At 45.5% G+C, this 12,003-nt stretch overlaps 1 non-coding gene across 1 annotated transcript; it reads left to right on the top strand.

Moving 5' to 3' along the window:
• The first annotated feature begins 6,308 nt into the window (after nt 1-6,308).
• Nucleotides 6,309-6,446, top strand: LOC119948417. Its single transcript, XR_005456813.1, has one exon. It is a non-coding gene; the product is annotated as a small nucleolar RNA SNORA7 (small nucleolar RNA).
• Nucleotides 6,447-12,003: the final 5,557 nt, after the last annotated feature.

Below are 12,003 nucleotides of genomic sequence, written 5' to 3'. Positions count from 1 at the left end.
AGAGGTCATGAATTCAAATCCCGGCTCCACTGCTTGTCAGCTGTGTGACTTTAGGCAAGTCACTTAACTTCTCTGTGCCTCAGTTACCTCATCTGTAAAATGGGGAATAAAAGTGTGAGCCTCACGTGGGACAACCTGATCACCTTGTATCCTCCCCAACACTTAGAACAACGTTCTGCACATAGTAAGCGCTTAACAAATGCCATCATCATCATTATTATTATTAATTCCCATTTTACAGATGAGGTAACTGAGCCACAGAGAAGTGAAGTGACTAGCTCAAGTTCACACAGCAGACAAGTGGCAGAGCCGGAATTAGTATTTACTGTGTGCAGAGCGCGGTACTAAGCACTTGCCAGGATACAATACAATAGAGTTGGTAGAGGTGGTACAATACAATAGAGTTCCCTGACCACAAGGAGCTCACAGTCTAGTGGAGGAGGCAGACACTGAAGTCAAGTACAGATAGTGGAAATAGTAGAGTATAAGGAGATGCAAACGAATGCTGTGGGGTTGGGGTGCATATCAAAATGCTTAAGGGGTAGATAGCCAAGTGCACAGGTGATGCAGAGAAGAGGGTGGGTAGGGGAAATGAGGGCTTAGTCAGGGGAGGCCTCTTAAAGGAGATATGATAGTTTGCTCTTCCTATTAATCTGGGGAAAGAAAATTAATTTTTATCCTGTTTATACTAGCATTAGGGGAAGGAAAGGGGATTGAAGGGTTAGAAAGTTGATCAAACCAGTAAGTTTTGGTCGGGGGGGTAGCAGAGAAAAGTCAAAGCGGACGGAGGCTCGTAGGCTCGGGATATTAGGGAAACGTTACAACGGATCGAATGGTCTATGGTATTTATTGAGCACTTGCTCTGGGCAGAGCACCGTACAGAACTTCAGAGAGAGTCCAATGGAGTTGTTAGACAAGATCCCTGCCCTTAGTGATCTTACAACCTAGTGGGTGGAGACGCATGTTAAAATAATTTACAGGTAAGGGGAAGCTATAGAGTCTAAGTATATAATATGTGCAGAGGGACTGTGAGTCCCCAGGTGCTTAGGTGATGTGGAAGTGTAGAAATGGCCTTTGGGTGGGTGGGGGCTTAGAGTTGGGAGATGCCTTTGGGTGGGTGGGGGCTTAGAGTTGGGAGATGAGAGATTAAGCAAGGAAGGCCTCCTGGAGAAGATGTGATTTGAGAAAGGCCTCGAAGATGGGGAGAGAAGTGATCCCCCAGATGTGAAGAGGGAGGGAGTTCCAAATAGAGGGGAGGGTGTGGGAAAGAGGTGGATGGAGGGAGAGATGAGAATGAGACACAGTGAGTAGTTGGCTTGAGAGGAGTGAAATGTGTAAGCTAGGATGTAGTGGAAGAAGAATAAAGATCAGTAGTGGGTGGTAGGAGAGATAGCTGATAGAGTTTTAAGGCTAATAGAGAACCAGGAGAGGGCTGTATCAGAGAAACCGAAGGTTAGTTAATGTCACGTCTTTAGCCAGAACTATCCGGGCGACTATGACAGTCGCCAGGGTAGTTCTTGCGTTATGCCATCAAGTCGTCTCCAATCCATAGCGACACCATGGACACATCTCTCCCAGAATGTCCACCCCCATCTGCAATGATTCTGGTAGTGGATCCATAGAGTTTTCTTGGTAAAATATGGAAGTGGTTTGCCATTGCCTCCTTCTTTGCAATAAACCTGAGTCTCCACCCTTGACTCTCTCCCGTGCTGCTGCTGCCCAGTAATGGTGAGTTTTAGCTAAAGCCAAATCAGACCTTACTGGTTATTATAGATACTAATTTTTCATTATGAGAGCATGGGAGCACAGAGTTTCAGCTTCCAGGGAGCAGTATGAAAATAATCACAGGAAAGATGAAGACCTCCAGACGCACAATGTGGCATCCATAATGGCAGTCCAGTTCCATACAACAGCCAGAGATACAGGGATGAAAGAATCAGAACTGGTGAGTGGAGAGAGGCAGCCAGCCAAGGGACTCTCTCCTCAAGAGCTTGTTCTGAGCCTGAAAGAGGGGACACAAGAGCATCCCTTCCTCTCTATCCATTTCCAGCCTCCCAGGACACAGGAACAGGTGCAGGGGCTGAGCGGGGGGAAATGGGGGAGGGAGAGAAAGAAAGAAAGAAGAGAGACCAGAAGCAGGACATGGGTGGAGGTAGAACGATGAGCCTCCCCAAGCCCTTTCTATATGCTGTGCCTGCCTTAATTAAGTGAGAAGTGCACAATGCATCTGTGGAACACTCCAAAATGCTCGCCAATAACAAACCACTGCCATTCTATTGTTTAAACAAGAATAGAATGTGTTCAGGTTTATATGCCTTCATGATGCTTACAGCTCAAGATTTTATTACATTTTTCTTTTATTGAGAGATAAGACATTGGGGATATCTCTCAGTGATGGGAGAGATATATTGAGAGAACATTTCAGATAGAGGGACTTTCTAATGAGTTTTATAGGAACTTTGAAGTTGAATTTAGTTCCTTTCTTCCCAATTGCAGCCAGGAACAGCTTTCCTTGGCCAGTTTGGCAAAGTAGCGAACTCTTGGATTTGTAATCTAGCTCTTCTGCTATATGGTAAACTCCAGGTGGGCAAGGATCATGTCTACTAATTCTATTGTACTCTCAGAACTGCTTATTACATTGCTCTGTGTGCAGTAGACACTCAATAATGTTGATAGATTGATTCAGAAAGAAAAGAAAGATGGCACCCACGTTGTCTCCTCCAAAACAGATTCTAAAATAATTCAAAATATTTAAACCTACGAATGGAATGCCTAAAGGTCTATTTGACATGGCCAGTCAGTCTGTCAATTGTATTTATTGAGTGCTTACTGTGTGCAGAGCACTGTAATAAGCACTTGGGAGGGTACAATATAACAATATGACACAATCCCTGCCCAAGGAGAGAATTGGAGGAGAGGAACTTGAGACAGCAGGTGTAGACAACTTGCTCAAGGAGTTTGGAGAGGAATGGTAGGGGGGAGATGGGGTGATAACTGGATGGAGCCATGGGGTCAAGGGAGGGTTTTTTTAGGATAGGGGAGACATGAGTGTGTTTGAAAGCAGTAGCGAAGAAGCCACTGGAGAGTGAACAGTTGAAGATGGCGGTCAAGGAGGGAAGAAGGGAGGGGAGCAAGTGCTTTGGTAAGGTGCGAAGGGATGGGGGGGATGCTCAGGTGGAGGGGGTGGATTTTGAGAGAAGGCAGGAGATCGCCTCTTGAGATACTGCTGGGAGAGATGGGAGAGTTGAAGAAGGGGCAGGAGGAGGGAGAGACTGGAGAGGAGCACCCAAGATTTTAGGGAGATCACACCTGATCATTTCTATTTTCTCAATAAACTAGGTAGCCAGATCATTAGGGGCAAGAGATGGGGGAGGCAGCGGGACAGGGGGCTTAAAAAGGGAGTTAAACTTCTAGAAGAACTAGCGAGGGCAATGGGCATAGGTTTCAGTAAGGATGGAGAAATAATTTTGCCAGGCAGAGAAGGCAGAGCTAAAGAACGCAAGGATAAACTTGAGGTGGACGAGGTCGGCCGAAGGGGCAGAGAGGAATCCCCAGCCATACTTCATCTGCTGGCTTCAGGACATTCAGGTTCCTCTCTCAGACTACCCATTTCCAGCCTACCCACTGCTGGAGCTGAGCCCCTTAAAAGGATGGTTTTCCTTTTAAGAATCCGCCACACTTGGACTCAGCCAGACATCAGACTGCCTAGTTCAGGCTGCCTCATCCCTGAGGCTGTGCTCTGCACGGATGGACAGTGTGTGTGGAAGAGGGAGAAGGGGGTGAGGGGTGGCGGTAAAGGCAGAGCCCAGGGCCACGCCAAGGCAACACTTAGAAGACAGAGCTGAGCTCCAAGAGCACAGCCCCACATAGACCTTTCCTTCTCTGCTCCTCTAGCAGATAACTCTCTCCTTCACAGAGTGGAGAAATTTAAAGTGGTATCTGTGTATGCATATATTCAGAAGGAGTAGAAGAGTCGGGAAGGCAGGACTTCAGGTCAACTCCAGTGCCGTCCCCTCTGACGTAGCACTTGTGCATCAACCACCTTGAGAAGGCCTCATTTGAACACTCTATTCTCAATGGCCCAAGCTGCAGACATGTTGGTAGGGTCAGGAGACGACAATTGCCCCCTGAAGTGGCAGTGGTTCAAAATATATATCCCTGAGGCCCCAAATCTGGCCTCTAGTGGCAAGAGCACAGGCTTGGGAGTCAGAGGGACCTGAATTCTAATCCCAGCTCTGCCACTTGTCTGCTGTGTGACCTTGGGTAAGTCACTTCACTTCTCTGTGCCTCAGTTACCTCATTTGTAAAATGGAGATTAAGACTGTGAGCCCCATGTGGGACAAGGACTGTGTCCAACCTGACTGCCTTGTATCTACCTCAGTGCTTAGAATAGTGCTTGACATATAGTAAGCACTTAAATACTATATTACTATTATTCAGTCTGGCCCTGTTCACAAAATTGACAGCTTCCTTTCCATCTTTGCTTAATCAAAAAGTTTAGGTATATCTCTACATCTTTTACACTTTAGCCATTTTGAGGGTTTCTGGTTTTTTTTCTTTTTAATCACTCCAGTGGAGTTAAGAATCAATTCTGTTCAAAACACAGGTGCAACGTAGAAAACTTAACACATTTTTGTAAGAATTGCTGCTCAGGTGAAATAATGAATGGCCAATTTCTAGCCAAATACTACTTTTCCTAACTAAATTAGAAATTCTTGAGAATAGGATTTAGGAACAAAAACACATTCTGCATATCTGTTATTTATTTATTTATTTGTCTTTTCATTTATATTCATGTCTGTCTCCCCCTCTAAACTGTGAGCTCATTATGGGCAGGGAATGTGTCTGATGTTATATTGTACTCTCCCAAGAGCTCCGTACAGTGCTCTGAACACAGTAAGTGCTCAATAAATGTGATTATCAATAATAATAATAATAAAACACTTGCACTCCCTCAGCTGAAGTGGTACACAACAACTGAATTGAGCTAAATCTAGGGAAATATCTGGCTTTCACAAAATCACCCAAAATCGTTATGGTTTTCAGATTTTCTGCCTTTCCACTTTAGCTCTTTCACGGTTAATTTGAAAAAAATTTACTCTTCCATTAAAAACAAATCACAATCCAATGCATACCACCAACTGAAGGGTTCAATTTTACTTAGAAATTTTGCTTAGTGTAATAGAATTAGAAATCAGAACTTCTGGGATCCATTACTTGGCTCTGTCAGTGACTTGTCCTGGGATTTTGATAAAGCATCAAACCTTTCAGTGCCTTCATTTATCTAACTGGAAAAATCTAACTTATGAGTGCATGATTAGGCTTAATAAACCAATTTTGAGATACTTAGACTAGGCAAAGAGACAAGATTAATCAATTCTGCCACCCAAGCAGAATTTAAAAGGTTCTTGCTTACAGACTGTCACCACTTTGTCTTATTCCATACACCTGATTGTATTCAAATAACTAGTTACTAATAATCTGCTTTCTCTGCACAGTGATGACAATAACATTTTTGGATGATGTGTTCAACGTATATGTGCTGCACGCTCATATTGGTGATAATTAAAGAGCTAGCCTGCATCATTTAACTGGTTTTGAGCATAATTGACAACCTAAAGTAACTAAAGACATAAACTCCATCGCACTGAGTTAGTAACAAGACATATATTAAACACAAAACAGGTGCAGGATCTCACTGTGTGGCTTTGAACTCCAAGGATGCAGAATGAGACGACATACATGCTGCAGCAAGGGAGGGGTTTTTTGTTGTTGTTTTTTAACAACATTTGCTAAGTATTTACTATATGCTAGGCTCTGGGGTAGGTGCATGGCTCAGTGGAAATAGCACAGGCTTTGGAGTCAGCGGTCATGGGTTCAAATTCTGGCTCCACCACATGTCTGCTGTGTGACCTTAGGCAAGTCACTTAACTTCTCTAAGCCTCAGTTACCTCATCTGTAAAATGGAGATTAAGACTGTGAGCCCCACGTGGGACAACCTGATCACCTTGTATCCCTCCCAGTGCTTAGAACAGTGCTTTGCACATAGTAAGCGCTTAATAAATGCCATCATTATTATTATTATTATTATTATTATTATTATTACAAGCTAATCAGGTTTGACACAGTCCATGTCCCACGTGGGGTGCACAGTTTTAATCCCCATTTCACAGATTTTAATTCCCATTTCTTCCAGCCCACCCTTAATGAAGTCATTATTGCAATCACTGATGAAGAAAGGCAAAGCTCCCAGATCACGTTATACCAGTTCAGAGTTACCTGTCTCCCCCGCCCCTTAAGGCTATAAGCCCCTCTCAGGGTCACACCTGGAGAGTTTCCAGTACTCTGCCAGTCTTGGCTACGGGAGGGAGAGTCAGGCAGAGGCATACCCATTCCATTCCTAGCTTGGCCAGTGGCTAGCGAGTGGAAGGCAATCTGCTACAAGTCAAAATTCACCTGTTCTGGGTAGCAGCGGCATGGGAGCGAGTCGAGGGCAGAGACTCAAGTTTACTGCGTGGAAGAAGGCAATGGTGAACCACTTCTGTATTTTTACTAAGAAAACTCCATGGTCCACTACCAGAACAATTGCAGATGGAGAGCAGGGTGTTCAGGGAGACGTATCTGTGGTGTCACTAGGTGGTCGGAAACGACTGTCACTAGGTGGTCGGAAACGACTGTCGCTAGGTGGTCGGAAACGACTCGAAGGCATAAGATAAGACAAGGCTATGAGTCCCATTTGGGACAGGCACTATGTCTGACCTGATTATCTTATATCTACCCCAGTGCTTAATACAATGCTTGTCACATAATAAGTGCGTAAATACCGCAATCATTAGTATTATTATTGTTACTATAATTATGGGCATCATCATCGTTATTACCCTAGCAGTTATGGATAGGGATTATGCTGCTGAGTCATCTGCAGTGGCTCTTCATCAACAAATGGAACATGGGAGATCTCAAAGATGCTATCATTTTCACCATTTTCAACAAGAAAGGGAGAGAGAGGAATAGAGGCTATCATTGGATTTCAATGCTCTGGCAAGATCCTAGTTAGAGTCCTCTTGGACAGACTGCTACCACTTCCCCCTCCAGACTGTAAACTCACTGTGGGCAGGGACTGTGTCTATTGATTCTCTTATATTGTATTCTCCCAAGCACTTAGCATAGTGCTCTGTACACAGTAAGAGCTCAATAAATACAACTGATTGATTGACTACTGAGGAATATCAGTAACTATGTAGGACTCCTTCCTTAATTCATTTCCCTTCTCCTCAGATTGTATGTTCCCTGAACTACCACCTCCCCACTGCTGTGTCAACTACACACATACTCACAACCATCTGTACCATTTCTGAACATACTGACTTACCTTTTTCCATCGTATGTACACATGTATACTCACGTATGCAATCCCCCTTTCTTTCCTCCTCCTCTGTGTAAATGATTTTAGTGTCTAGCTTCCCTGCTACATTAGGCAAGTCACAACTTCTCTGTACCTCAGTTTCCTCAACTGTAAAATGGGGATTAAATACCTGTGATACCCACGTGGGACAGGATCCATGTCCAACCTGATTAACTTGTATCTATCCCACCATTTAGAACAATGCTTGACATATAGTAAGCAGAAGAAGGAAAAGAAGAAGAAGGAGGAGAAGGAGAAAGAAGAGGAGAAGAAGGGTAAGGAAAAGGAGGAGGAGGAAGAGGAAAGGGGAAGGAAAAGGAGGAGGAGGAACAGGAACAGGGGAAGTAGGAAGGGGAAGGAGGAGGAGGAGGAGAAAAGAAGATAAAGGTAATGATAATTATGATAATCATCATCATAATAATAATGGCATCTGTTGAGTGTTTACTATGTGCCAAGCACTTTTCTAAGCACTTGGGGGGGATACAAAGTGATCAGGTTGTCCCACATGGGGCTCACAGTCTTAATCCCCATTTTACAGATGAGGTAACTGAGGCCCAGAGAAGTTAAGTGACTTGCCCAAAGTCACACAGCTGACAAGTGGCAGAGCCGGGATTAGAACCCATGATCTCTGACTCCCAACTGAGCCATGCTGCTTCTCTAATGATGATTTGGACTCTGAAAACTATTAAAAAATATTCACTGTACAATGATATGACTAGCCTTGTCATAGCCTTTCCTAATCACCAACAAAAGAAAGCAAGGCTGTGTACCATGAAAATTTTTCTGCACAGCCATGCTCGAGGATGCAACAAGGACCGTGAAGGCGTGGTGTCAGAATATGATTCCGCTCCTCTGGGAAATTATTTCAATTCAACAGACTGAGAGCATTTTCGAAGGTCTTTCAATAAATCATACAGAAGCTCCCATGTGCCAATGATTGCGCTCTGGAAATGCTCATACAGAAATACATGCAGATGATTAGAAACCATTTCTCAGAAACAGCAAAGCAATATGGATCAACGATTAGTCTGAAGACCAAGGTCATATACCAGCACACACCTGGGAAATCCTACCCACAACCAAGAATCAGCATCGGAAATACAGAGACTGTCAGAGAATTCTGTTACTTGAGTGGCGCATTGTTTATTTTCTGGTTATTACTACTAATTCCCACCCCTTCTGAGGAGAGGAGCAGATGCTGGGAAACCAGCAAAGAGGGAGAACTGTGGAAAGTGGAGAAGGAGGAAAAGCTGGTTTTTCTCCCCATGCACAGTGAAAAGGTGGGCTACACATTGAAGTGGACCTGACACGAGCTACTACAGTAATTTTCCCATTATACCCTGTGTTCTCTTTCCTGGAGTCAGTTAGATTAGGGGACCAGAGTCCTGGTTATCTTATGGGAGATGATGTGGGGCCTAAATGTAGAAGTGACCTGAGGAGGAAAGATGGAGAAGGATAAAAGCAGGAAGGGGAGTAGGGAGATGTTAGAGGGAGAAAAGAAAGCGGGTGTTCACCCTTCACTCGTACTTTGACCTTCTGTCAATGTTGCCACTACTCTAGCAGTGGCGGCGACAGTGGCCCGGTTCAGGATGCTTATGTAGGCCACTGATGCCACCACTGCTTCTGCCCGATGGCAGCCTAGTGTAACCCATTGTGGTAGTTCCAACACCTGTGGCCCATCCTAAAATGACACGAGAGGAACTTTCCAACTTAACCGGAAACGCACAAGGATCTGGGTTCTAATTCCAGCTCTGCCACTTGTCCGCTATATGACCTTGGGCAAGTCACTTAACTTCTCTGTGCCTCAGTTACCTTATCTGTAAAATGGGGATTAAGATGATTGTAAGCCCCTGTGGAACATGGACTGTGTCCCGTTTGGTTAGCTTGTAGCTACTCAGCACTAAGTACCGTGCCTGGCACAATAAGCACTAAATAAATGTGATTTAAAAAAAAATTCCAGACACATTAAAAGCTCCCATCGTGCATGGCCACATGATAGACCAGTACAGCCATGATAACAGTGGCAACAACAGCAGCCGCAGCAGCCATGGCTGTTGCTAAAGAGGAAGACTAGCACACAAAAAATAATAATAATTATGGTATTTGTTAAGCACTTACTATGTGCCAAACACTGTTCTAAGTGCTGGGGGAGATACAAGGTTATCAGGTTGTCCCGCGTGGGGCTCACAGTCTTAATCCCCATTTTACAGAGGAGGTAACTGAGGCACAGAGAAGTTAAGTGTTTCCCCAAAGTCACACAGCAGACAAGTGGTGTGGAGTCAGGATTAGAAACCATGACCTGTGACTCCCAAGCCCGTGCTCTTTCCACTAAGCCACACTGCTTCTCTATAAGGCTCCTTTTCCTCCTCCCTGCTGCCATGACACTGCCATTGCCATCCTAGCTGAGAGGGTCCCTTCTCATCACCCTGGGTGAATGCCTTTGGCTCTTCAGACTGCAGAATGAAACACTAAATTTTGTGAACCTCCCACCCATTTGGGAACATCTGGTCATAATTAGGGGGCGGAGGTAAAGGGAGAAACACAGAGAGAGGATTGCTTAAACACCACATAAAGTGAGCCACCTCATCATCTTAAACCATAGCTACTACATAGCCAGAGGGCAGCATTCAAACATAAACCAAATTAGATCAGAAAAGACAGGAAGGGGTGGAGGGAGAGGCTTGTCACTTTTGTGCTCATGAGGCATTGCTAGCTTGAGGGTGAGGATTAAACTCACTTGGGATTATATACTGCATGTTTTGTGATCTATTGGAAATGAAAGAGGCCATAGGCTAGGTCCGATACAGTTTTTAAAACCATGATGTCCACTTTATACACTGAAAGGAGTTTTAATGCTCAACAAAAAATGCATATGCAGTGTGCTGACATTCATTTTAATAAAGGAGAAGTAGAAACGTTATCAATCAATCATATTTATTGAGCACTTACTGTGTGCAGAGCACTGTACTAAGCGCTTGGGAAGTACAAGTTGGCAACATATAGAGACAGTCCCTACCCAACAGTGGGCTCACAGTCTAGAAGGGGGAGACAGAGAGCAAAACCAAACATTAACAAAATAAAATAAATAGAATAGATATGTACAAGTAAAATAAATAGAGTAATAAATATGCACAAACATATATACATATATACAGGTGCTGTGGGGAAGGGAAGGAGGTAAGACAGGGGGAATGGAGAGGGGGATGAGGGGGGAGCGGAAGGAGGGGGCTCAGTCTGGGAAGGCCTCCTGGAGGAGGTGAGCTCTCAGAAGGGCCTTGAAGGGAGGAAGAGAGCTAGCTTGGCAGATGTGCAGAGGGAGGGCATTCCAGGCCAGGGGGATGATGTGGGCTGGGGGTCGACGGCGGGACAGGCGAGAACGAGGCACGGTGAGGAGATCAGCGGCAGAGGAGCAGAGGGTGCGGGCTGAGCTGTAGAAGGAGAGAAGGGAGGTGAGGTAGGAGGGGTCGAGGTGATGGAGAGCCTTGAAGCCCAGGGTGAGGAGTTTCTGCCTGATGCGCAGATTGATTGGTAGCCACTGGAGATTTTTGAGGAGGGGAGTAACATGCCCAGAGCGTTTCTGGACAAAGACAATCCGGGCAGCAGCATGAAGTATGGATTGAAGTGGGGAGAGACACGAGGATGGGAGATCAGAGAGAAGGCTGATGCAGTAGTCCAGACGGGATAGGATGAGAGCTTGAACGAGCAGGGTAGCGGTTTGGATGGAGAGGAAAGAGCGGATCTTGGCAATGTTGCGGAGCCGAGACCGGCAGGTTTTGGTGATGACTTGGATGTGAGGGGTGAACGAGAGAGCAGAGTAGAGGATGACACCAAGGTTGCGGGCTTGTGAGACGGGAAGGATGGTAGTGCCGTCAACAGTTATGGGAAAGTCATGGAGAGGGCAGGGTTTGGGAGGGAAGACAAGGAGTTCAGTCTTGGACATATTGAGTTTTAGGTGGTGGGCAGACATCCAGATGGAGATGTCCTGAAGGCAGGAGGAGATGTGAGCCTGGAGGGAGGGGGAGAGAGCAGGGGCAGAGATGTAGATTTGGGTGTCATCACCGTAGAGATGATAGTTGAAGCCGTGGGAGCAAATGAGGTCACCAAGGGAGTGAGTGTAGATCGAGAACAGAAGGGGACCAAGAACTGAACCTTGGGGAACCCCCACAGTAAGGGGACGGGAGGGGGAGGAGGAGCCTGCAAAAGATACTGAGAATGAACGACCGGAGAGATAAGAGGAGAACCAGGAGAGGACGGAGTTTGTGAAGCCAAGGTTGGATAGCGTGTTGAGGAGAAGGGGGTGGTCCACAGTGTCCAAGGCAGCTGAGAGGTCGAGGAGGATTAGGATAGAGTAGGAGCTGTTGGATTTGGCAAGCAGGAGGTCATTGGTGATATTGGAGAGGGCAGTTTCCGTGGAATGTAGGGGACGGAAGCCAGACTGGAGGGGGTCGAGGAGAGAGTTGGTGTTGAGGAATTTGAGGCAGCGCACGTAGATGACTTGTTCAAGGAGTTTGGAAAGGAATGGTAGGGGGGAGATAGGGCGATAACTAGAAGGTGAGGTGGGGTCAAGAGAGGGTTTTTTTAGGTTGGGAAAGACATGG

The sequence above is a fragment of the Tachyglossus aculeatus genome, chromosome X4 (assembly GCF_015852505.1).
Source record: "Tachyglossus aculeatus isolate mTacAcu1 chromosome X4, mTacAcu1.pri, whole genome shotgun sequence".
Classification (NCBI taxonomy): Eukaryota; Metazoa; Chordata; class Mammalia; order Monotremata; family Tachyglossidae; genus Tachyglossus; species Tachyglossus aculeatus.
The sequence above is the reverse complement of the archived record's forward strand: the minus strand, read 5'-3'. Positions and strand labels throughout refer to the sequence as shown.